This window comes from Chlamydotis macqueenii, chromosome 1 (assembly GCF_036417535.1).
Source record: "Chlamydotis macqueenii isolate bChlMac1 chromosome 1, bChlMac1.mat, whole genome shotgun sequence".
NCBI lineage: Eukaryota > Metazoa > Chordata > Aves > Otidiformes > Otididae > Chlamydotis > Chlamydotis macqueenii.
The window spans coordinates 148609068-148632390 of record NC_141556.1 but is presented as its reverse complement, the minus strand read 5'-3'; the positions used below and the strand labels follow the sequence as shown (position 1 = coordinate 148632390).

The following is a 23323-nucleotide window of genomic DNA, read 5'->3' as shown; positions in this document are numbered from 1 at the left end:
TTGATCGAAATGAAATTTTGACAAACGGCAGAAAAAGAATCCCAAGAAAGTTCTTAGGCTGTTCCTTTTCACTTACCAGTCTTGCTTGTAAGATGTAAAAATTGAATTCAAGAATAGATTTGATCCATTCAATTGTTAAAATGTAAAATGCTATGCCTACAAGTTAATAGAATCACATTTGAATTTCCTGGTCGTCTCTTTTTTAAAAGACAGACTCATTAGGCTTTCCTTACAGAAAGGTGAATGTATCCAGAAGCACGTCTATTATTATTAATTACTTTTATTACAAGGAGCTTGGATAGTTCAGAGAGTTGTTAACATATATGGGGCTATCACTTCTTTGTCACCATTGTAATTTGGCCTGGGCTGGGAGTTACTGACAATCATTTCATTTTCTGATTGTTTGGTAGTTTATATGCAATTAGTTGGTGCGTTTTATTCACTTTCAACAACACACATCCACATTACAAAGAAAACCACCGGGTCAGCTCTAAGCTGCCGCTAATTGTCACAGGCTTAAATGGAACCATGTCAATTTATTCCAGTTGAGGATCTGACCAATGATCACAACTGGCATTAATTAGCAGATGTGTTATCAGACTCCGCGGAGATGCCCCAGGTTGAGTGACAACAGGGGCACTCAGCTGCTGTGGCCGGTGGAGCCATGCCAGCTTGGCAGCTGACGGCGCAGTGCCTGACACCAGCAGGTGGAAAGTCCAGGTCACCTCTGATGGGGGCACAGTGATGGCTTTTGCTGCCAGTCCCCATGTAGAAAAAGCCCCAGAGCTTGGGGTGGCCAGTTGTACTAAAACACAGGCAACATGATGAAACACTGGAACAGGTTGCCCAGAGCGGTGGTTGATGCCCCATTCCCGGAAACATTCAAGGCCAGGTTGGACGAGGCTCTGAGCAACCTGATCCAGTTGGAGGTGTCCCTGCTCCTTGCAGGTCCTTTAAAGGTCCCTTCCAACCCTAACCATTCTTTGATTCTACAATTCTATGATAGGACAGAGGAAGGCAGAGAGGGAAGAAAAGGAGGATGCTCCAGGGCTGAACTGACTCCTTCCTGGAGCCAGGTATGCAGGAAAGACTGCACTGCTAGTGTGAAAACCACTGGCAAATGTATTTGGGCTCCAACTTTCTATGGTTATGTGTGCATCATCTGAGCTGACACTGTAATGCCAGTTGCACATGTGTGACAGAAGCGTGGGAGAGACACCTCTAAAGAGAGAGGATCCCACAACCCTGTCGGATTTGACAGTGGCAGCTACTGACATGTGCAGCATTATTATGTTTGTAAACTAGGAGTCTGGACTACAACTAGAGAAGTGTCTTGAGCAGGTTGTGTGGGTGAATGAAGAGTAAAAACATGATGAATTTGAGAGACTGCACCTTTACTAGGAGAAAGGAAGAATGTACCATCCTCTCTTCGCATTTATCTGGGTGCATTGTAGATTAAATCCCAGCCAATAACCAGTGCAGATGCTCCTTGCTCAGTAACAGCCACTTTGTCGCCTTTCTTGTGCCCGCCTGCCACTGGGGGATGGTGGAAAGGAACAAGCTGCCAAGTAAACAGTATAGGACCTTTATAAAGATTTCTGGTCTCTCAGCGTTCACAGGACAAACCTGGACCTCATGTAGCTCAGGGAGTAATATTTTCAGCCTTCACCAGCTACTGACATGGTTTCAAAATTGACTCAAGTTACCTAGCCCCATGCTTTTTGGTGCACTGGGGAAAATTTTCTTTTCACTGTAAGATCTTTTTGTTGTAACCCGGGAAAAGAAATCAGCAGAAGAGAGAGTTAAATAGTACTGGAAATGGAAACATCTTTAGGCTGGTCCCAGGTCTCTGACACAGCTGATGAGAAATGCAGAATATCTGAGGAAGATGCAATAGTTACCACTAGCAACAGATCCTCTGTCACTCTTTCCATGCACTTTTTCCACCATTTTAAGCACGATGAGAAAAGATACTTAGGCACCTATTTGCTGTGATGAATCTGGGTCCTTCTCTGAATAGCCATCTCTTGGTCCAAAGCCACAAAATCATAGAATCATAGAATCGTTAGGGTTGGAAGGGACCTTTAAAGGTCATCTAGTCCAACCCAGCTGCAAGGAGCAAGGACATCTCCAAACAGATCAGGTTGCTCAGGGCCCCGTCCAACCTGGCCTTGAATGGAGGAATGGGGCATCTACTACTTCTCTGGGCAACCTGTTCCAGTGTTCTACAACCCTCAGTGTAAAATATTTTTTCCTAATATCTAATCTAAATCTACATCCCTCTTTTTTTTGAAACCAAAAGGAGATGACTGACACTTGTGTGGGATATAGATATCCAAGTCCAGGATCCCAATCCATACCTCTCCTAGAATCCTAGAATCCTAGAATGGTTTGAGTTGGAAGGGACCTTTAAAAGCCATCTAGTCCAAACACCCTGCAAGGACCAGGGACATCTCCAACCAGATCAGGTTGCTCAGAGCCCCATCTAAACTGGCCTTGAATATTTCCAGGGATGGGGCATCCACCACCTCTCTGGGCAACTTGTTCCAGTGTTCCACCACTCTCATTGTAAATAACTTTTTCCTTGTGTCTAATCTGAATCTACCTCCCTCTATTTTAAAACCATTACCCCTCGTCCTTCCACAACAGGCCCTGCTGAAGAGTTTCTCCCCGTCTTTCTTGTAAGTCCCTTTTAGGTACTGAAATGCCACTATAACGTCTTCCCAGAGCTTTCTCTTCTCCAGGCTGAACAGCCCCAACTCTCTCAGCCTGTCCCCACAGGAGAGGTGCTCCAGCCCTCTGATTGTCCTAAGTTCATCACACACATTTTTGCTAATAAAGATCTTGAGATATCCAAAATCCTTCTTCTGCTCGTGCCTCTTGGCCAGGCAGTCACCAGCTCAGCTGAACTGAACATCTCAGCAGCTAACCCTGATTCAACTTCTCAAACTATGAATTGCTTTTTCCACGTTTCTTCGAAGAGTGACCTGGCAAAGCACGTGTAACACGCAATTGGGACTGAGCAGTACACAAAGTACAGCAGCTGTCTTCACCATCATTCAAAGTAAATACCTTTGATGTCCACCTGAGACTCAGTAGGTTGAAGCCCTTATCTCTTATCTGCAAAGACAGCAGGAACCCTAGGCAGGAAGCTATAGGCTAAATATTCATGGGGGAAGATATTTTACATACTTCATGCAGAAGTGGTGCTGATACTCATAAGGTTCTCTGGGAGGAGTTTAAGACAACAAGGTGAAGAATAAGATATCTTCTCCAGCTTTCCTCTGCTGAATTAGCTTGCTCTGCACTTAGCTATTTCGGATTGGCATAAGAGAGAGGATCTTATTTGGTATACTCATTGCTGCGTAAGGTGTTTCTAAAATATTGACTTTGCAGCTTAATGAAAATACAGTGATTTTTCAGAAAAATCAGTAGAACGTATCCTCAAAGGATATACAGACGTGATGATTATTGGAGTTTTAATTAAAATAGCAGGTAAAATAAGTATTATGGTGTGTTATTATTTCTAAGATAACAACAGAACAAAGGTGCCCATTTCTTTCTTGAGCACAATTTTCTAAATGAAAAAGTAAACATTAATATCTTCAGAGATCTTACTGATCTTGTACGATAATTTAGAAAAATATCTCTATTAGGGATAGTTATATATGCTTTTTGTTGGAAATGCAATCACAGGATATGCACATAGCTGCAATCTGTAGACAGATTAAGTAAATTAAATCACTCAATGTCTTTTTTCAATAGCTCTAAAGTTAAAAGTAATTTGCAAAGAAAATACTCAGTTTCAATTGGTTTGTAATATCTGTTAATGATCTTTGGAAAAATTTCTGATAACATGCAGGAATTCCCTCAGGGACAGGATTGTGAATAAGTGGATTTTTTAAAGTTTGAGATGTCATTAGCTAGTGCTTTCTTTGAAGTAAAAAGCTGTTACGGAATAAATTGCAGAGGTATACAAGCGAACAGGACAATCATTTTAATGAATAATATGCATTTTTTCCTCTGCACTTTCTGCCCCCAAAAGAAATAATTTATGATCTAACTTGCCATTACAAACATACTGGAATCACAACTGCATATACATTTTGTGCTTACTTTATGTATATGCTCTGTCTTTACATGAAAGTACAGATTGCTGGTGTAAAACTGCTGGTGTAAGGAGCTGACTTGCTTCTTTTAATTTTTTTTTTTCCCTTTTCTTTTTTTCTACCAGTAAATAACTTTTTCAACCCACAAGGCTGAATCAACTTCCCATAACTGAAAAGGCTCCAGAACAGCTCTTTGCTAAAGACATCCTCCCTGGTTTCTTGTGGGGCCTGTAAGATGACTGAAGTTGTAGGTAAGCTCAACCGTGGAAAAAAAGGGCCTCTATTCTCTTGGTACCTTGTTAACATTACCATCTTTTTAACAGTTCAGAGATGAACCAGATATCCATCATGCATCACCAAAATAAGGTAACATTTTTCAGGACAAATGAGATCTCTTGGACTCTGCCCCTATCTGAGGCTATCTGAAGTAGAAAAGAGCACCAGAGGTACCACAGCTAACAGCTGCCTGTAGGGAACATTGTCCTACTTCTGAAGTTCAGCTGTACAATTCAGCCGTGGGCAGTTGAGGATGGGTCTTATGTCTCTATAGGCTCCTGTGGGTGTGTCTTGGTTTAGGAAGGGACTGGAAACACTATGAAGTCTGGGTGGTGGAACACTAGGATTCCAGGGTGTGCTGTCACATAGATCAAAAAATAAAGGTTGTCATAGCCACTGAGCCTTTGATGTCCTCACTTTCCTCAAAACCTCTTTTGCCTAAGACCTTGTTGATCTTGGTCTGCTTTTTCCTAATCTACAGAGCTATAAGACAGACCATACTAGCATGAATACGACTGCTGCCTCCAGCATTCCCACACAACATTGGAGCAGAAAGGAGCTGTCCGGCTCTAGTAAGAGAGGTAAACAGCCACAGGTTTGAAAAGCCCCCTAGTCTTTCCTGATCCTCTGAAGGAATCCATACATACCCTGATAGTCCATCAGTAGGTCAGACAGCCCTTCACTTCCCATACGTAGATGTTCAGTGACACTCTGCACTTTGAGAGTAGTGGGACTTCCTTCTGGCTGCTCCTTAGCGGTCACTGGCATTGGTCAATCCTCAGGTATCGTGACTTTGAGAGAGACCAATATCAGACAATATGGAAGGAGACTCTTTCTCCTCACTACATGTTTAACGAAATAACAGTTTATCATGGACGAAGATGCCTTCCTGACCCTGCCTATTGACTTGCATATGCCAAGAACTGCTGGGATGATTAGACATTATTACCTAACACCAGCTAGTAAAACTCTCACAGATTTTTTTAAGGCTAGGAGCAACCGTTATTGTCATCTAATGTGATCTTCTGCATAATACATGCTACTGAATTTAACCCAACCTGAACTTTGTGTGAAGATTTGCTTTTATGCCTAAAAATACTTCCTCATTTACAAATAGAATGCTATTTCTCTCAGTACTATCTGTGCAGCAGCAAGTTCCATTAATTAACTGTACATTGTTTGGAAAAGCAATACCTCTTATCCATTTGAAATTTGATACCTCTTCGTTTCACCTTGCAGGATAGGAAAGTGTTTTTTCCCTTTGCTGCTAATTAGGTTGGAAGATCATGAGAATGAAATGTTATTTATATTATAGTCATGCTTAAGTAGAGCTCGGATGAAGCCTGGGGATCTCATTGCACAACGTAAGGGAGACTGTGCAGGTCCTTCAGGGCTGAGACTATTTGAATAGACAAATGGCACATTTTTGAGGGAGTTGCGTGATTTAACAGAAAAGATTGCCAGGCAAGTCAATGGATTTGTACCTCTGAATCACCTATGCTTTTCTGAAAAACTCATCCAAAGTTTGAAAGAAAGGTATGGAAACGTGAAGTTTCTAAAACTGAGACTAAAAATTGAGTTTAGGATATAGTCAGCAAAGGAAAAAAAGATGTTGCTAATATGCAGCTCTGCATCCCGTCCCCTGTCCTTAGGTCACGTTGGCCTCCAGTGGCTGAAAGTCCTCTAAGAGAACAGGGCACACTGAAGAAAATATCTGCAATGTCTGCTTCATGCAAGGGCCTTCCAGAAGAACTGCTAGGGTCCTAGAACATATTCTAGATTATCGTAGGCAACAGTCCTTGTTCAAAGTTTGTGGAGAGGGTTCATGTATGATTTGCAGTCCCATGAGAGTGAATCTTCCCTGAGAGACAAACTGGTGCTTATGTTCTTTGTCTCTTCTCAAGAATTTCCCATCCTTTTGACTTTTATCATTTTTATTGCCATTCTCTGGGCTTGTTCTATTTCTACTTTCTTTTTTCAGGGATGAGGTGACCAAATTTGAAGACAGTCTTGAAAGTGAGGATGTGGCACTGATTTATATAATAGCATTATAATATTTTCCATATTATTCTCTAAATCTCTTTTCTTCATACAAACCCCATAAGATTCTTTATAATACTTTGAACTACACTGCCTTTTAACATCTGTAGTTTACTCTGATCAGATTTTGACAAAGGAATAAAGGGCTCCATTTTTCACATAGAATTTTATTTATTGTTTGAACTTTAGAGGAGAAACTGCTTAACCTACAATTTAAAATTCTTGCCAATATAGACCATTGGGCAAGGGTTTCATTATCAGCCCTTCTATACTTTCTATAGAAATGTGTAAGACTGAAAGTTGATGTGCAAGGTCTTGGCTCTATAAACTTGTCCTTTGTTTTATAAAAACGGCTAAAACTCCAATACTGGAGCTACCAGTATCCCCAAAGATGTCAGAAATGTCATTCACCTGTACCCCCTTCCTGATGAAACGTGCTGGGGCCATGCATTTACAGGCCATTCAAACAGGACCACGCACACATGCAAGTGGTACCTGAGTTCTGTGATCTCCTGTTTACTGTACCGCAGACCTCCACGCCAGGTCAGGGGAAGACCTCTTTGAAAATGAGGCGCTTGATGACTGCAGAGGGTGAGGATCTCGCTCTCGTGTCACAGCTGGGTGTCACGCCTTCATCAGGGTATTAGAAAAGGCTCCGGGAAAACAGTTACGTCTATTCTGTTGCCTTAGACACTTCCTGCAGCTACTGCCTTTCCTTAGAGTTACCAATCCAAGTGCTGACCCTACCTGACCCAACTTATCTTGTAAAAGCTGACAAGATCACAGCCTGAAGCAGTATAGCCACAGGCTCAATACTGGCTACCAGTATGTCTGTTTAGTATTTTCAAGAAACACTGCTCTAAAGTTTTACAATACCAGCTGCTAGATACGTGGACAACACCAACACACAGCCCTGACCCCTGAACATTCAGTCCCACTTACAAAGAAATTCATGTCTCAAGGGGCCAACACTGAGCTGCCGCAAAATAGTGATTCCCTCCCTTCAAGTGAGCTGCAATTTAAGCATCGTATGTTTATATATACTCAGACTCTGGGTAAAAGTACTTGAAAACTACAGCCTTGAGTTCAGAATTCATTGTCATAGAATCATAGACTATTTTGTGCTGGAAGAGACCTTTAAAGGCCATCTAGTCCAAACACCCTGCAAGGAGCAGGGACATCTCCAATTAGATCAGGTTGCTCAGAGCCCCGCCCAACCTGGCCTTGAACGTTTCCAGGGATGTGGCATCTACCACCTCTCTGGGCCACCTGTTCCAGCATTCTACCACCCTCATTGTAAAAAAAATTCTTCCTAATATCTAATCTAAATCTACCTCCCTCTATTTTAAAACCATTACCCCTTGTCCTGTCACAACAGACCCTGCTAAAGAATTTCTCCCCATGTTTCTTATAAGCCCCTTTAGGTACTGGAAGACCACTATAAGGTCTTCTCAGAGCCTTCTCTTCTGCAGGCTGAATAGCCCCAACTCTCTCAGCTTGTCCTCACAGGAGAGGTGCTCCAGCCCTCTGATCATCTTTGTGACCCTCCTTGGGATTCACTCTAACAGGTCCATGTCTTTCTTCTATTGGAGGCTCCAGAGCTGGACACAGTACTCTGGGTGGTGTCTCATGAGAGCAGAATCATGAGAGCAGAATCAGAGAGGGAGAATCACCTCCTTTGACCTGCTGGCCACGCTTCTTTTGATGCAGCCCAGGATATGGTTGGCTTTCTGGGCTGCAAACACGCATTACTGGCTCATATTGAGGTTCTCATCCACCAGTACCCTCAAGTTCTTCTCCTCACGGCTGCTCTTGATACATTCTCTGCCCAGCCTGCATTTGTGCTTGGGATTGCCCTGACCCATGTGCAGGACCTTGCACTTGGCCTTGTTGAACTTCATAAGGTTTGCATGGACCCACCTCTCCAGCCTGTCAAGGTCTCTCTGGGTGGCATCCCTTCCCTCCAGCGTGTTGACAGCAGCACACAGCTTGGTGTCACTGGCAAACTTTCTGAGGGCGCACTCTATCTCGCTGTCCATTTTGTCAACAAAGATGTTAAACAGTACTGGTCCCAATACCGACCCCTGAGGAACGCCACTTGTCAACAGTCTCCACTTGGACATCAACCCATTGATCATAACTCCTGGAGTGTGGCCATTCAGCCAACTCTTTATCCAGTGACTGGTCCGTCTGTCAAATCTATGTCTCTCCAATTTAGAGACAAGGATGTAATGCAGGACAGTGTCAAATGCTTTGCACAAGTCCAAGTAGATGATATCATAGAATCATAGAATCATAGAATGGTTAGGGTTGGAAGGGACCTTCAAAGGTCATCTAGTCCAACCCCCCTGCAAGGAGCAGGGACATCCCTGACTAGGTCAGGTTGCTCAGAGCCTCATCCAGCCTGGCCTTGAACGCTTCCAGAGATGGGGCCTCCACCACCTTTCTGGGCAACCTGTTCCAGTGTTCTATAACTCACATTGTAAAAAATTTTTCCTAATATCCAATCTAAATCTACCCCCCTCTATTTTAAAACCATTACCCCTCATCCTATTGCAACAGGCCCTACTAAACAGCCTATCCCCATCTTTCTTGTAGGCCCCCTTGAGGTACTGGAAGACCGCTATCAGATCTCCCCGGAGCCTCCTCTTCTGCAGGCTGAACAGCCCCAACTCTCTCAGCCTGTCCTCATAAGAGAGGTGCTCCAGCCCTTTTATCATCTTCGTGGCCCTCCTCTGGACCTTCTCCAACTGGTCCATGTCCTTCTTGTGCTGGGGGCTCCAGAACTGGACACAGTACTCCAGGTGGGGTCTCACCAGGGCAGAGTAGAGGGGGAGAATCACCTCCCTCGACCTGCTGGCCACGCTTCTCTTGATGCAGCCCAGGATGCGGTTGGCCTTCTGGGCCGCAAGGGCGCATTGCCTGCTCATGTTAAGCTTCTCATCCACCAGCACTCCCAAGTCCTTCTCCTCAGGGCTGCTCTCAATCCATTCCCCGCCCAGCCTGTATTTGTGCCTGGGATTGCCATGACCCAGGTGCAGGACCTTGCACTTGGCCTGGGTGAACTTCATGAGGTTGGCACAGGCCCACCTCTCCAGCCTGTCAAGGTCCCTCTGGATGGCATCCCTCCCTTACAGCATGTCGATGGCACCACACAACTTGGTGTCGTCGGCAAACTTGTTGAGGGTGCACTCTATCCCACTGTCCACGTCGCCGACAAAGATGTTGAACAGGGCCGGGCCCAGCACGGACCCCTGAGGGACGCCACTCGTGACCGCTCTCCACCTGGACATCGAGCCGTTGACCACCACTCTCCGAGTGTGGCCATCCAGCCAACTCCTTATCCACCGAGTGGTCTGTCCATCAAACCCATGTCTCTCTAGTTTAGAGAGAAGGATGTCGTGCGGGACAGTGTCAAAAGCTTTGCACAAGTCCAGGTAGATGATGTCAGTTGCTCGTCCCTTGTCCACCGATGCCCTCACCCCGTCATAGAAGGCCACCAGATTGGTCAGGCACGATCTGCCCTTGGTGAAGCCATGTTGGCTGTCACCAACCACCTCCTTGCTCTCCATGTGCCTTAGCATGGTTTCCAGGAGAATCTGCTCCATGACCTTGCCAGGCACAGAGGTGAGGCTGACCGGCCTGTAGTTACCTGGGTCTTCCTTATTCCCCTTTTTAAAAATTGGGGTTATGTTCCCTCTCTTCCGGTCATCAGGGACCTCACCAGACCGCCACGACTTCTCAAATATGATGGCCAGTGGCTTGGCAACTTCATCTGCCAGCTCCCTCAGGACCCGCGGATGGATCTCATCAGGACCCGTGGACTTGTGCACCTTCAGGTTCCTTAGATGATCCCGAACCTGCTCTTCGACGACAATGGGCAGTTCTTCATTCTCGCAGTCCCTGCTTGCACCTTCTACAGCTTGGGCGGTGGGACAGGAACTCTTGCCGGTGAAGACTGAGGCAAAAAAGTCATTGAGAACCTCAGCCTTCCCCATGTCCTGGGTAACCAGGACACCAGTTCCCTTCTGGAGGGGGCCTACATTTACCCTGGACTTTCTTTTGTCCCCTACATACCTATAAAAGCTCTTCCTGTTACATTTTATATCCCTGGCCAGATTCAGCTCTGCCAGGGCTTTGGCCTTCCTTACCTTATCCCTGGCCACTCGCACAGCCTCTTTGTAGTCCTCCCAGGCTACCTGTCCCCACTTCCACCCTCTATAGGCTTCCTTTTTCACTTTCAGTTGGTCCAGGAGCTCCTTGCTCATCCACACCGGCCTCCTGGCCTTTTTGCCCGACTTGTTTTTCATCGGGATGCACTTCTGCTGAGCTTGGAGGAGGTGCTCCTTGAATATGGACCAACTTTCCTGGGCCCCTCTTCCCTCCAGGGCTGCCTCCCATGGCACTTGGCCCATCAGGTCCCTGAAGAGGCCGAAGTCCGCCTTCCTGAAGTCTAGGGCAGAGAGCTTGCCGTGTATTTTCCTTGCTGCCCCGTGGATCTTGAACTCCACCATGTCATGGTCGCTGCAGCCAAGGCTGTCCTTTAGTTTCACATCCCTGACCAGTCCCTCCCTGTTGGTGAGCACAAGGTCGAGCATGGCACCCCTCCTTGTCGGCTCCTCTATCGCCTGCAGGAGGAAGTTGTCATCCACGCATTCCCTCCTGGACTGCCTGTGCCCTGCCGTGTTGTCTCTCCAGCAGATGTCAGGGTGGTTGAAGTCCCCCATGAGGACCAGGGCCTGTGACCGTGAGGCTGCTCCTAACTGCCTATAGAGCACTTCGTCCGCTCTATCCTCCAGGCCAGGCAGCCTGTAACAGACCCCCACCGTGACATCCCCTGTCTGTCCCCATCCTCTAATCTTGACCCATAAGCTCTCTGTCAGCTCCTCCTCCATTCCCAGGCGGAGGTCCACACACTCCAGCCGGTTGCTGACGTAGAGAGCGACACCCCCTCCTTGTCTCCCCTTCCTGTCTTTTCTAAAAAGCCTATACCCCTCCATGTTGACGCTCCAGTCGTATGTGTCATCCCACCACGTCTCCGTGATGCCAATGAGGTCGTAGCCCTGCTCGTGTGCAAGCATCTCCAGCTCTTCCTGTTTATTCCCCATGCTGCGTGCATTGGTATAGAGGCACTTCAGCTGGGCCCCCGACAAAGCTGACTTCCTGGCTGGAGCTACAGGGGTGCTATTGCACTGCAGTTTAGGTTTATTTGCACTTATCTGTGATCCCTCCTCAGCTTCTGGACCCTCGGTGCTGGCACTGGTGCCATGCTGACCGCAGTGGGCTGAACTGTGCTCCCCCTCCCCCAGCAACACTAGTTTAAAGCCCTCCGGACGAGCCTGGCAAGTCTTTGTCCAAGCACACTCTTCCCCCTCTTGGTTAGGTGCACGCCATCCGCCCCTAGCAGCCCGGGCTTCTCAAAGCACGCCCCGTGATCTACATACCCAAAGCCCTGGCTGAAGCACCACTCCCTGAGCCAAGAGTTAACCTGCCAGATACGTCTGGCCCTTTCAGGTCCCTGCCCTTCGACCGGGAGGATTGATGAGAAGACCACCTGCGCCCCAGAGCCTTTGACTGTTGAACCCAGAGCCCTGAAATCCCTTTTCATGTTTTTTAGACTGCTGCCAGCTGTGTCGCTGGCCCCCACATGAAACACCAGCAGTGGATAATAGTCTGTGGGCCGTATGAGGCTAGGTAGTCTCTCTGTGACATCCCTGGTACGAGCCCCCGGGAGACAGCACACCTCCCGAGAGACCGCATCGGGGCGGCAGATGGGTGCCTCCGTACCTGTCAGGAGGGAGTCACCCACTACTACCACTCATCTCTTTTTCTTGGTAGCGCTAGTTATTACACGAGCCGGGCGCGCTACCTCGCGCGGCTCCTGTGCCTCCCCTGAGGTGCTGGGTCAGTTTCTTGTCCCTTGTCCACCGATGCTGTAACCCCGTCATAGAAGGCCGACAAATTGGTTAGGCACGATTTGCCTTAGTGAGACCATCTTGGCTGTCACCAGTCACCTCCTTATATTCCATGTGCCTTAGCATGGTTTCCAGGAGGATCCTTTGCCAGGCGCAGAGGTGAGATTGACCAGTCTGTAGTTCCCTGGGTTTCCCTTTTGAAAAAATACGGGTTATGTTTCCCCTTTCTAGTCAGCGGGAACTTCACTGGACTGCCATGACTTCTCAGATATGGTGGACAACTTGATCTGCCAGTTCCCTCAGGACCTGTGGATGCATCTCATCAGATCCCATGAACTTGTGCACCTTCAGGTTCCTTAGATGGTCTCGAACCTGATCTTCTACGGTGGGCAGTTCTTCATTCTCCCAGTGGCTGCTTTTGCCTTCTGTGACTTGGGTGATGTGGTTAGAGTCCTCGCCAGTGAAGACTGAGGCAAAAAGGAATTTGTTCACTTCTTTCATCTGTTGCATTACTCTTAGCAATAGAAAGAGCTCTGCCATTTCTCTGTAATGTCTTTTTTTTTTTTAGTTTAGTGTAGAGAATTGTCTTAATTCTTCCATGACTAAAGCAGTTTTTAATCAGGAATTGTTTTTAGATGACCTGTAAGTTTCTTCCCTAGCAAACATTTTAGGTCCACTATGTGAAAGCAAAAGTGCATTTTCCTGAAAATCTCTAAGGTTAAACACAGATTTAAACATCTGAGAAATATTAAAAGTTTAGTTGTATATACATTCATACAGAATATACATTAATAGTTCTTGCAGAATGTTGGTGATTTTTTTTCCTTTTCTTTTTAGAACAGCGAAGACATGGAAAAGACATTAAGGTCCCATTGCTCCTATTGGAAACTTCTGCTGACTACAGCATGAGTTGGATTGGGCCCAGAGAAACCAAATACACACAAGGAACAGTTAGGTGGCCATACAAGCAAGGAAAATCACAGATAACAGGTGTGCACAAATTAGCAAGGTACCTTTTAGGTCATCCAGTACAGCTCCCTGACACTGCAAGATTTTTTCCTATGGCATATTTTTGGTTGTTTTGTATGCCTAGATTAAATGTCCTAAGTAATGCCATGTCCCTAGGGAGAGATTGTGCTGCCTAGAGTATCTTGTTGTCAGAAGTCTTTTTTTTCCCTTCTTAACATCATCATATTCCTTCTAGTTACGTCCCTTTGCAGACCTCCTTCTTTTCCTTCATTGATGTTATTTTCCTCCAGTATCTTTTAACTAGTGTGACGTTGTGTTTAGTTAACATTAAGGCAACACATAGCTATTTAGCTCATTTAATCTTCCCTGACAAATCAGTCCTTTCAGTCTCCTGGTTATTCTTCCTCTCCTGTTGTCACACTTCTGCCTGTCAGTATCTTTTTTAGGTGTGAGATTTCAAATATGTGATACATTTCTCTGAACTAATGACAGGTCTGGCAGAGAGCTGAGCACCCTCAATGTCTTTTCACTGAAGAACCCTCCTGATATCCCCAGGAGAAAGCTGCCGGCACTCTGGACAGACACACAGGTAGAGTATCCTGCCCCAACCACTTCCTTGGTGCCACTTACTCTGTTGGCCAACAAAAACCTACTAAAACCACTACCCTGGTAGTTCAAAAAGAAAATACATGTAATTATCGATATATTTTATTTTTCACGATGTTAGGAGATAGAATAGCATGGATAAAAAGATATTTGTTGCTATTGTTGAGGTTTTCTGACTCTTGGTCATAGACATCAGAGTCTAAAATTATGGAAGATGTCGTCTAGTAACTGTGTCTGAGGAGAGTACACTGTAGAAAGTGCATTATATACATATATGTGTATATTATATACATAGTCACAAGCCTAGCTCTTCACTTCAGGCAAGAAATTCTGATCAACAAACATCACTCCTTTAGTGCTAAATGAGATCTTGGTTGTAACTGAATGTCTTTACCTTTGTGTTCTGTTGGATTGGAAGAATACCATTTTAATCTGCTCTCTTTAAATTTTCATTAAGGAATGTTTCAGCTACCTACAGCCTCATCTGATGATGTTTAATGATATCAGCTAGCTCGGTCTTCTGTGTACCAGCAGGGGCTTCTTTAAATCGGTCAACTGTATGGAACATTGTTTTCAAGTTTAATGTACACGGAATCAACCTTTTAAAATAATGGCGTCACTAAAGACAGTTTAAATACATAGTGCACACATATACATGTGTGCTTTTTTATGTGTGTTTCTGTGTGTCTGCATATATATGTATGCATAAGTGCACACATATGTACAGAAATGCTGATCCTATTCACCTTCTTGAAACCATTTCAGCTGGTATTAACACAAATGTGCTGTTACATTGGCAGTGTTATACATTTTTGTTGGAGTTTACTTCTGTAACACAAAATCAGAAAGATAAGCTGTGAAACTCATGCAGCTGATGACATAATGCTGAGATCTTGTGATGCTGAATCGCATAATTCTAGGAGTGTGGGATGGATGTTGCTTGCTGGAATAATTATAGTGCCTATTGCAATATATGTTTCTTTGTTTTCACGTGGGCACTGAGATGTCCAAATCATTAAACGTACGTGGTGCAATGAGTCCTGTGTTTCTTATTTATGCTAAAGAAGGCGTTAACATTCTACGGTTTATTGTATAATAAAGCCAACTACTCTAAGAATCTGTGATGAACATAGCAATAATCTGTGACAATATACATATTTACATTTAATAACTATGTCCAAATGTACATATGTGCATATAAATATGCCTATATGTATATGCAAACACACGCAGCGACATATACACAAATTAAAGGGAACCAATTAGAATGTGGCATAAATAGATTCAAAGCTTACCTGTTATGGCTATATGAAGGGATAATTTGAGCTACAAAGACATACAAGAAAGCACGGCTCAATACACTCCATTGGCTCGTTCCCATTATGCTCAGCAGCGACAGGCTGTGTGCTAAGACGGGGTACCAGCAGACATTCGTAATGACAGCTGGTTCAAAAGAGAGCTTTCAAAATAGTGCAACACCCCTAACTTCCTTCCAAATCTTGGTGTTTGCCAGCGCCTAACTGAGGCTGGTTCTTAAGGTCAGATGTTCAGATAAAAGTAATTCAGAGACAATCTGCTTCTTTGCATTTGAACTGTATTTATTTTCAGCGTAGAGGCTCTTAATTGCCCATGAATTTATGTTTGAGCTCGCATGTAGATTATGCTTGGCTACCACCTGCAAGAATGATGGATGTTTCTCCCTAATACCATGCTCTATCTGCCTGAGATAGTCCTCTATCAAGTTCTCCACTCTCTCATAGGCTACATAAGGTGACATCTGGACAGTAGCTTTTTGTTTTTATAGGGAAAAAAATCCCCTCAGCCTCTCTGTTGAGAAATGAAAGAAAAGTTACTTCCCTTTAACATCACCCATATCACACCCACGGTGCTCAGCCAACTAGGAACACAGCAAGAAAAACCCCTTCAGTTGTCCTGTGTGACTTTTCTCGCTGGATGCAATAGAATCTGGAAATAAACACATCCCTCCTTTGGAAGGAAATGCAAACAGAGTTAATCTATTTGCATTTGAACTCAGTGAAAAATAACCAGGCACAGAAAGCAAGCTTGAAGATACGAAATGAATATAAGTAAAGCTAAATATCATTAGGCTAAATTCAAGTTAAATGTGCCACACTGTTATAATTACTACACAGAACATGCGCTAATTAATTGTTACACTGTGCTGCTGAAACAGTGAAGTATTACATATGGGGCAAGTAGAGGAGCGTACCCTGGGACGCTATTGACTTTGCTGAGAAGCTGTTATGTGGGAAGCACACCATGAATAACTTTGTGAAAATGAGGCCTTGTGAAAATGATTTGGTCTTAGAAATAAATTTTCAAGGTGGTTACAAAAATATTTTAAATCTATGATAATTTTTTTGGTTGTAGCACTGGACTACTCAGTGTGTGCAGTGCCTTCAAAAGCAGTTTTTCATTTACCATATCACCTGGGGACCCAAAGTGCTAAGTGTCAGACCTTCAGAGGAATTCAGATGGCTAAAAGTGCTGCTGTTTGGGGATCTTCAGAACTGCCCAGACACTGCTCTCCAAATGAAATCAAGGGCACCTGGGCATCACGGTGCTTCAGAAAAGCATTGACCAGGTGCCTGCCAGTCTCTTGGGGAGCTGTACTAATTTCAGGAGCATTGACTCCGCTTCAGCTGAAGGTCCTTCTGGGGATGTGCTGAGGGGAACAGGAGGAGCCTGTGTTCAGTTGTGAAGGAGGTACGGCTTTCTTGCAAACCAGAGGCTTCTGCAGGGGTGCTTCCCTGCAGCAGGCTTGCTTGGCTTTCTGACACCTGTCCTGCTACCCCCAGCATGGTATGTGTGAGCAGTGTTGGCCACGCACCCTGGCTGGCGATGCTCCTGTTTGCCATCAGCCTTCCCTCCTGGATCAGGGCCCCTACCAATTGCTGAGGGGTGGCCAGGAGCAGCTCCCTCTGGTGAATCTCTTTTGTGCTTTTATCTCCCTCTTCTTGGCAGTCAGCTGCAACTGGCTCCCAGCCATGGCCCTCTCGCCCTCCCCAGTGCCCAGCTTGCATGCTTAGCCAGTGCCTACATCTCTTCCAGCAGCTGGCCCTACTTTTTCCTCCACAGCTGGCTGCTGCCCCCTACTGTGGTAATTATTATTTATTATGGATATTCAGCGTACATTATGTGTCCAGAGTCCAATACTGTCTGAATCAGTACCAGGGTCCCACTGTGTAGGCAGAAGCAGGCAGCAACACACAGTTGTTCCACATCTGTATCCATCCGACTCTCACGCAGAGAGAGACAGAGGGGGAAGGAGTGAAGGTGGCTGTTGGTACCTATTAGCGCTATCTGATGTGACACGTACTCTTTGTCCTGTGTTACATGACTCCAGCAGCAGCACAGCTGAGTGCAGAACTGCTTTTTCTCCACCTTGCTATCAATAGCAGGTCTCGTTATTCCTGCTATCTAGCAGGAAACACCTGAGGTGTTTTCCAAAAGTCATGGTCTCTGCTCAGTCACTGTTTAACTCCCTGTTGCTGTGAATGCAGATACCACTTGGTTTTCAGTTGCTGTCAAGAAGTAATGCCCTTAGACCACCACATGGCTATGTGGAACATAATTTTCTTTCCTGTTTTTCTCCCCACCTTCTCTTCTTCTCTGGGATTTTCTGTTGGAGTCGGTCCCTTTGTGCACATGTACTTGCACCTTGGACCCTTCCTCCTCACCCCACCTCCTTGAAGGCATCACTCTCTGTTAAAGACAGAGGAGCTTTACCTCTCACAGCTAAGTGCACAAGAAAAAGCACCTGGAGGAAGAAGCAGCTTCTGTACATTTGGAAAAATACAGAATCCTAAACATGTTTCACACACCTATGTACATGTGTGAGAGCCAGGTTCTCAGCTGCGGCAGTCAGGGTTAGCTCTGTTCAAGAAGATGGAGCAAAACTGCTCCATGGCAGCTGAGGATCTGTCCCAGTATGTAAATGTAAATATCTATTTTTACAAGCCCTCCTACAGTTTGCTTAAAAAAAAAAGCTTTCTTTTTAGACACTGAAAGCATACAAGCAGTCAGAAATGTCCCACTTTCTATATTTTGTCTAATTCCTACCTCTGACTTCCTTTGAAAGCTCTCAAATCCTAATGAATTCAAAAGAGACAGAATGAATTAAAACTGAAGTAGCTTTGCCTTCAGTGCATTGGGCCTGCAGGAACTGGAAAAAAAAATAAACTAGGAGAGAAATGGAAAAGGTAGGAAGCCATGTAAATATAGATAATTTCAAATGTTTGATTGTAAGCAGGCTCACCAAACCCAGGAAAATTCCCACTGTCCTATTACTTGTTATCTCCTGCCCTTTCAGCTAGCTGCAGCAAGTTAATGTCAAGAGCGAATACTCACGTAATGCAATCTCTACATCAGATCACTTTCTGCCATGAATCACTCTTTAAATTGTTTTGAGTTTACATTTAATTGCTTCCTTTGCATGCTATGTGTACATATGCACTCCTCCACCCCCCATATTTCGTAAATAACTGTCATGTAGGCTGGAGCTGTAGTCTGGATATGGAGTATTCAAACCTCAGAGCTCAAGGAGTTTGAATCCAGGAACTGTTTTGACCTCTTTTAAGATGGGAACCACATGTGTGACTTGGATCCAGATCTGGGGTGGATTCTGGATACGCTAATCTGAATGCATTAGGATTTGGGATTCAGACTCATTTATTTATTATGATACCAGTCCTAATACCCACTACTGGGTGTTCACCTTTGCCTTCAAAAGAAAGAGAAATGCTTCCCATATTCGCTTCCTCTGGATAGATTTGTAGTTCATTCCAGGAACAAATTGTCTTCAAGATATTTTTCTCAGCTTTATCCTTTAACATCCTCCATGACAATAACTTATAAGTGACCTCTGCAAAAACTTTTGAACATTTGGATCACTTGGTCACCTACCTTTGAGAAGTCCCTGTTACCTCATTCTCCCTCTGAAGGCAGCTCCACTGGTTTGTCAAAGTACTCCAATACTACAGGGAGATACTTTTCCCCCTTCTGACAGCCTCAGCGGTGTGAGAGGCTGAAGAGCACCCTCATGGGGTGTTCCTGTCCAACAAACTCTCTCTTGAACTGCTGTTCAGAACTGGTTTCTTGGGCTCCCTAAAGCTATGGTAAACTTCAAAGCACTACAATTCCCAGGATTTTCCTCATCTCCTTTTGAAGACAGGCAACATAATAGGGCTTCCCAGCCTTCTTGTGCTGCTGCGTTTTTCAAGGGAAGAAGGCATCCCCTTGTCAGTATCTTGGCTTTTTCTCACTTTATTTCCCCTCAGAACTCCCAGATGAACACCATCCGGTTGTGGTGATTTACTGCACTTGAGTTTCTCAAGTTACTCTACAACTTCCTCCTCAGAGACTTCAATCTGTATAAAGGCCACACTCAGATTTTCTTTGCAAAGTGCCTTTGGCACAGGAATTTCTACACGACTCTCAGCAGCAGACATGATGCAAGAGATTAATTTAACTCCTCTGCTAGCTTGTTGCACTTTTCTCCTGACCCACTTTATATGGATTTGTGGGGATCTCTGGGGTGCTTTGGCCCATAACCCAGCCTAAGATTTATGTTCACCAACAGGTGAGGCTTGGCTCTCAGCTCATATTCTCTTGCTGCTCCAGTGAAGGGTATTTCTGCACATTGCTGCAGCCACTCTCGTCAAATCTTATTTGGCTGCTTTATTAAGCCCAGTACCATTCTTCTGCACTACATCTGTCACAAGAGGGTTAAATTCTTGCTGATGCAAACTGATGCGGTCCCTGGGAAGATATTCAGGTGAGGAGCTGGTCCTGCAGGAGCCCCCTCCTCAAGCCCTATGGCCAATGACCCCCGGGCTGGCTGAGTGCTCAGCACCACAACCCAGGAGGAGCAGGATCCAGCATATCCCAGCCCATGGCCTGGCCCTTGCCCAAGTGAACAGCCCCTTGGTCTTTTACCTTTGATAAAGGGAAGCCGGAGAGCTGCAGCAATCTTTCTCTTTTTCCCTCTTTCTTTTGAAGATTTTATTTCTGTTTCTTCCCACTCCCTTTCTGTTTTAAGAAAGACAGAAACTGCTGTATGGCCAATGCAGTCTTAAATGATTGTGAAGGACAGAACTAGAACATCAGAAATGGGGCAAACATTCTCTGTGTCCCGTTTTATTCTCTGGCCAGTGTAGGCTGGCCTTCAATCCAGACATTTCAAAAGACGGTCAGTTTTATGAAAACATGTTTGCAAACACTGCTGTGTTTTGTGATATAAAACTTATTTCAATAAACTTTAATAACCATTACTTAGTCTGTTTATAGAATTGGATCCCAGATACTAGCTTATTTTTTCTTATAGTCACTAATGACATATATACCTGATTTGGGACATCCTTTTGATATGGGGTGAATATGAGATCACCATTAACTGTAATTGCCTAAGGCACAGATGTGGAAACCATGTCTGAAACTGGTTCTGTGCATTCATCCATCAATGAGAAAAGTATTTTTGCTGTTTCTGAGGTTGTTCTAACTTTCAGAAAAGGTGGCTGGTATCCTTATTCCACTAACTTTCCTATTTCAAGTGAAGAAGAGAAATCTGACACCAAAGAGCTTTACTTTCTCATTGGCTTTTGGGAGTAGACAATGATGGTCTGACCATGCTCAAAAGAAGTTTTCTGAATACCATTGCATCACCTCAACTTCTTACTACACTTTATCCGGGAACATGTACCACCTTCCTCTCCTTTTAATGGGCTTTTTGCTAGGACTTTACAAAGTCTTACCTGCCCATAGGACAAGGCAGATAGTGCCTGGAAGTCCTGCCTCCTGTGTCAGTTAGGCTTCTAGTCTACCTTCTTTACCATTCCTCCATAGCTCCATATAGCTCACTGCATGGAACAATAAGAAACCTAGACAGAACTTGTTTTGGAGAATGCCTTCTTTGCACTGCCTTTCTTGCACATATCTGCGTACTCCCATGCAGTAATCCATATTTTCCTTTGGGAGGTACAGGAAGTATCCATAGGCAAACAATGAATAACCACTATCATGATCATCTTTGTGAATATCAAACAGTGTTGTGTAGGTGAACCAGGAAAGAAAGCTTATTGTAAAGCAATCTGGGTTCCTTTCAAACTGAGGAAAGACTATGTTGAAATGCCTCACAATGAAGAACATTTGCAGGGATTATTACCTCTTCACTTCGCCATACTCAACATCATGCTCACTTCTGTCAGAAGGAGCTTCTTTCTGAGGGAATACTACCAAGTGGAGAAAATCTCCTGTGGCGTAGACACAGTTGTTAATGCAAAATGAGTGATTAGTACACATGTTTTGGTTGGTGTTGAAAACAGAGATGTGCAAGAAATGAACCTTAAATGCAAACAAAATTAAGTTTGGTTAGCATCCATTCTACCAGTGGAGTGATTCATGGTTGTCTTGTGCCTGCAGAATTTTCAACACTGGAAAATTTTGCCAAAACTAAGATGATGTCAAAACCTTGGCAGAAATCTTCATGCATTTGAGTCTGGACAACAGTTTCTCATTTGGTCACAAAATGTTTTCTAATTTATCTATTACCTCTGGACTCTTTCAGATTTTAGGAAAGTCCTGACACAAATTTGGATCTGGAAATGAGATCTTAATGACAGCTCTACATACCTCTGTGAAGAGTTACGATGCAACCTCGGCTTGCAATTCTCTGTTCTAGAAGGAATTTTGATTACACTTCAGATGTGAATGTCACAGTTTAGGGCCATTTATAAAATCTGTGAGTCTTGCAACTGGCACTGAACATTAGCGTACTTGGGGGGGCCCATGACACTCTGTGTGATCTTGAAGTGACATCTTGGAAGAGCAGTTTTTGTTCTTCTTTTTCTCCCTATAGATCCTTAAAAATATGCAAATCTATGTGATCTGCTTCTCGTACAAAGAGTTGCAAATTCAGCTATGGATCAAAGATTAGAGCATATGCCTATTATTGCGGCTGCCAGTTAACCAATCCAAATGTTTAACTCTTTAAAGAAATAGAGGGTCAGCAGCTTTCTAAGTAATTGTTTCCAGACAGTCTTCTGTTGGTTGGATTTTTGTATCACATTCAACTTCAATTGCTGCTGTAATTTATCTCCACTCCACAGACTCTAACTTTACTAAATTCACATGTTAGTATTTGAGTCACTTATGCTTAGACAAATCCAGAGCATGCTCCATGATCATTGATTATTTTTTACAGTGCCTCACAGATTAAATAAGAAAAACCAGTGCCATCCCGACACCTGCCTCTGGTTGATACAGGATGCATGGAGAGGAAGAATCTGGGCCAAAAATGACTCAAAAATAAATCAAATCAGGATGTGTACTAACCTTTTTGTAAGCTTCTCTTCACTTGGGTGTTGACAGTCAGAACAGGGGGTGTTTTGCTGACAGCCATGGTTGCCAATGTAGTGCCACGTTGTGAGAGTATGCTTCACCGGGTCTCACTTTCTTGTCTTTCAGTCTTGCCTTGTCTTTGTGAAGAAAAGCACTTCAGAGATGCTCTAATCATGTCTTTTGTTCCACTTGGGTGGGCACCACCTCACTCTCAAGCCTCCCAGAGAAGGAAACTTGTGTTGGGGTCAGCAGAACCAGACACACCTCCAGCGCGTCTTCCCCGACCGTTACCACCAGAGTCTGCTGCACGTTCTCGCACTGTGCCAGGCTGCTTCACCAACCTCCTCCTGTCTTGGTGCAGTTGCAAACCAACCTGTTGTTACCTAAAATTATGGCAAAAGTGGTGTAGAGATTTTACTTTTAACTGATATTAAACTGAAAAATAAAACACATTGCAACTCTATTTGTATTCCAATTTTGGTCTGGGCTATGCAATGCTAGTGGGCCCTGCTTCATCAAATGACCAAACCTCAAGTTAAATATTCTCCTCTGTTGATTTTGATGAAGACAGCAATGTGTGAGTTTAAACTAAAAAGGACTGAGGAGACAAAATGGTTAAGGACAGGCTCTAGACTCTTAGTCTCTCCTCAGAAGGAATGATAAATATCTCTCTTTGGCCAGGTCTACTTTCCTACTCCTTTCTGAGGAGAAGTAATGGAGTCTTCTATTTATTATGTGTTGGGATGAAGGTAGGGAATGTTTTCCACCATTTAAAAAAATAAAATCCAGAGTTTATGGGAGTTTGAAAAGCAATTTCCTTTTAAGGTGCAAATTCCTAATTTGCCACATAAAAGTACAGGAATTAAGTGTTAAATCCTTCTTTGCCAGTGAGACCTGTGAAAGGAGGTATGAAAAAAGAGTTACTGTTAGGTTTCTATTCATGTCTCCTGAAAGCCAATGTATGCAAAAGCGCACTGAAAAAGCCCTGATTTTTTCAAAGCCTTCCTGCTGTTCTGATTGACTTTTAAAAAATGAACCCTTGTCCAGTTT

General features: G+C 44.3%; 1 long non-coding RNA gene across 5 annotated transcripts; it reads left to right on the top strand.

The window, feature by feature from the left end:
- The first annotated feature begins 4237 nt into the window (after positions 1-4237).
- Positions 4238-22736, top strand: LOC147602311 (uncharacterized). Of its 5 annotated transcripts, XR_015261344.1 has the most exons (6): positions 4241-4360; positions 4433-4475; positions 4867-4966; positions 13178-13330; positions 13802-13898; positions 14373-14952. It is a non-coding gene; the product is annotated as an uncharacterized LOC147602311 (long non-coding RNA). The 5 variants fall into 5 exon arrangements; XR_015261346.1 differs by lacking the exons at positions 4433-4475; positions 4867-4966; positions 14373-14952 and adding exons at positions 21501-21674; positions 22400-22736 and having other exon boundaries at positions 4238-4360; XR_015261345.1 differs by lacking the exon at positions 4433-4475 and having other exon boundaries at positions 4238-4360.
- Positions 22737-23323: the final 587 nt, after the last annotated feature.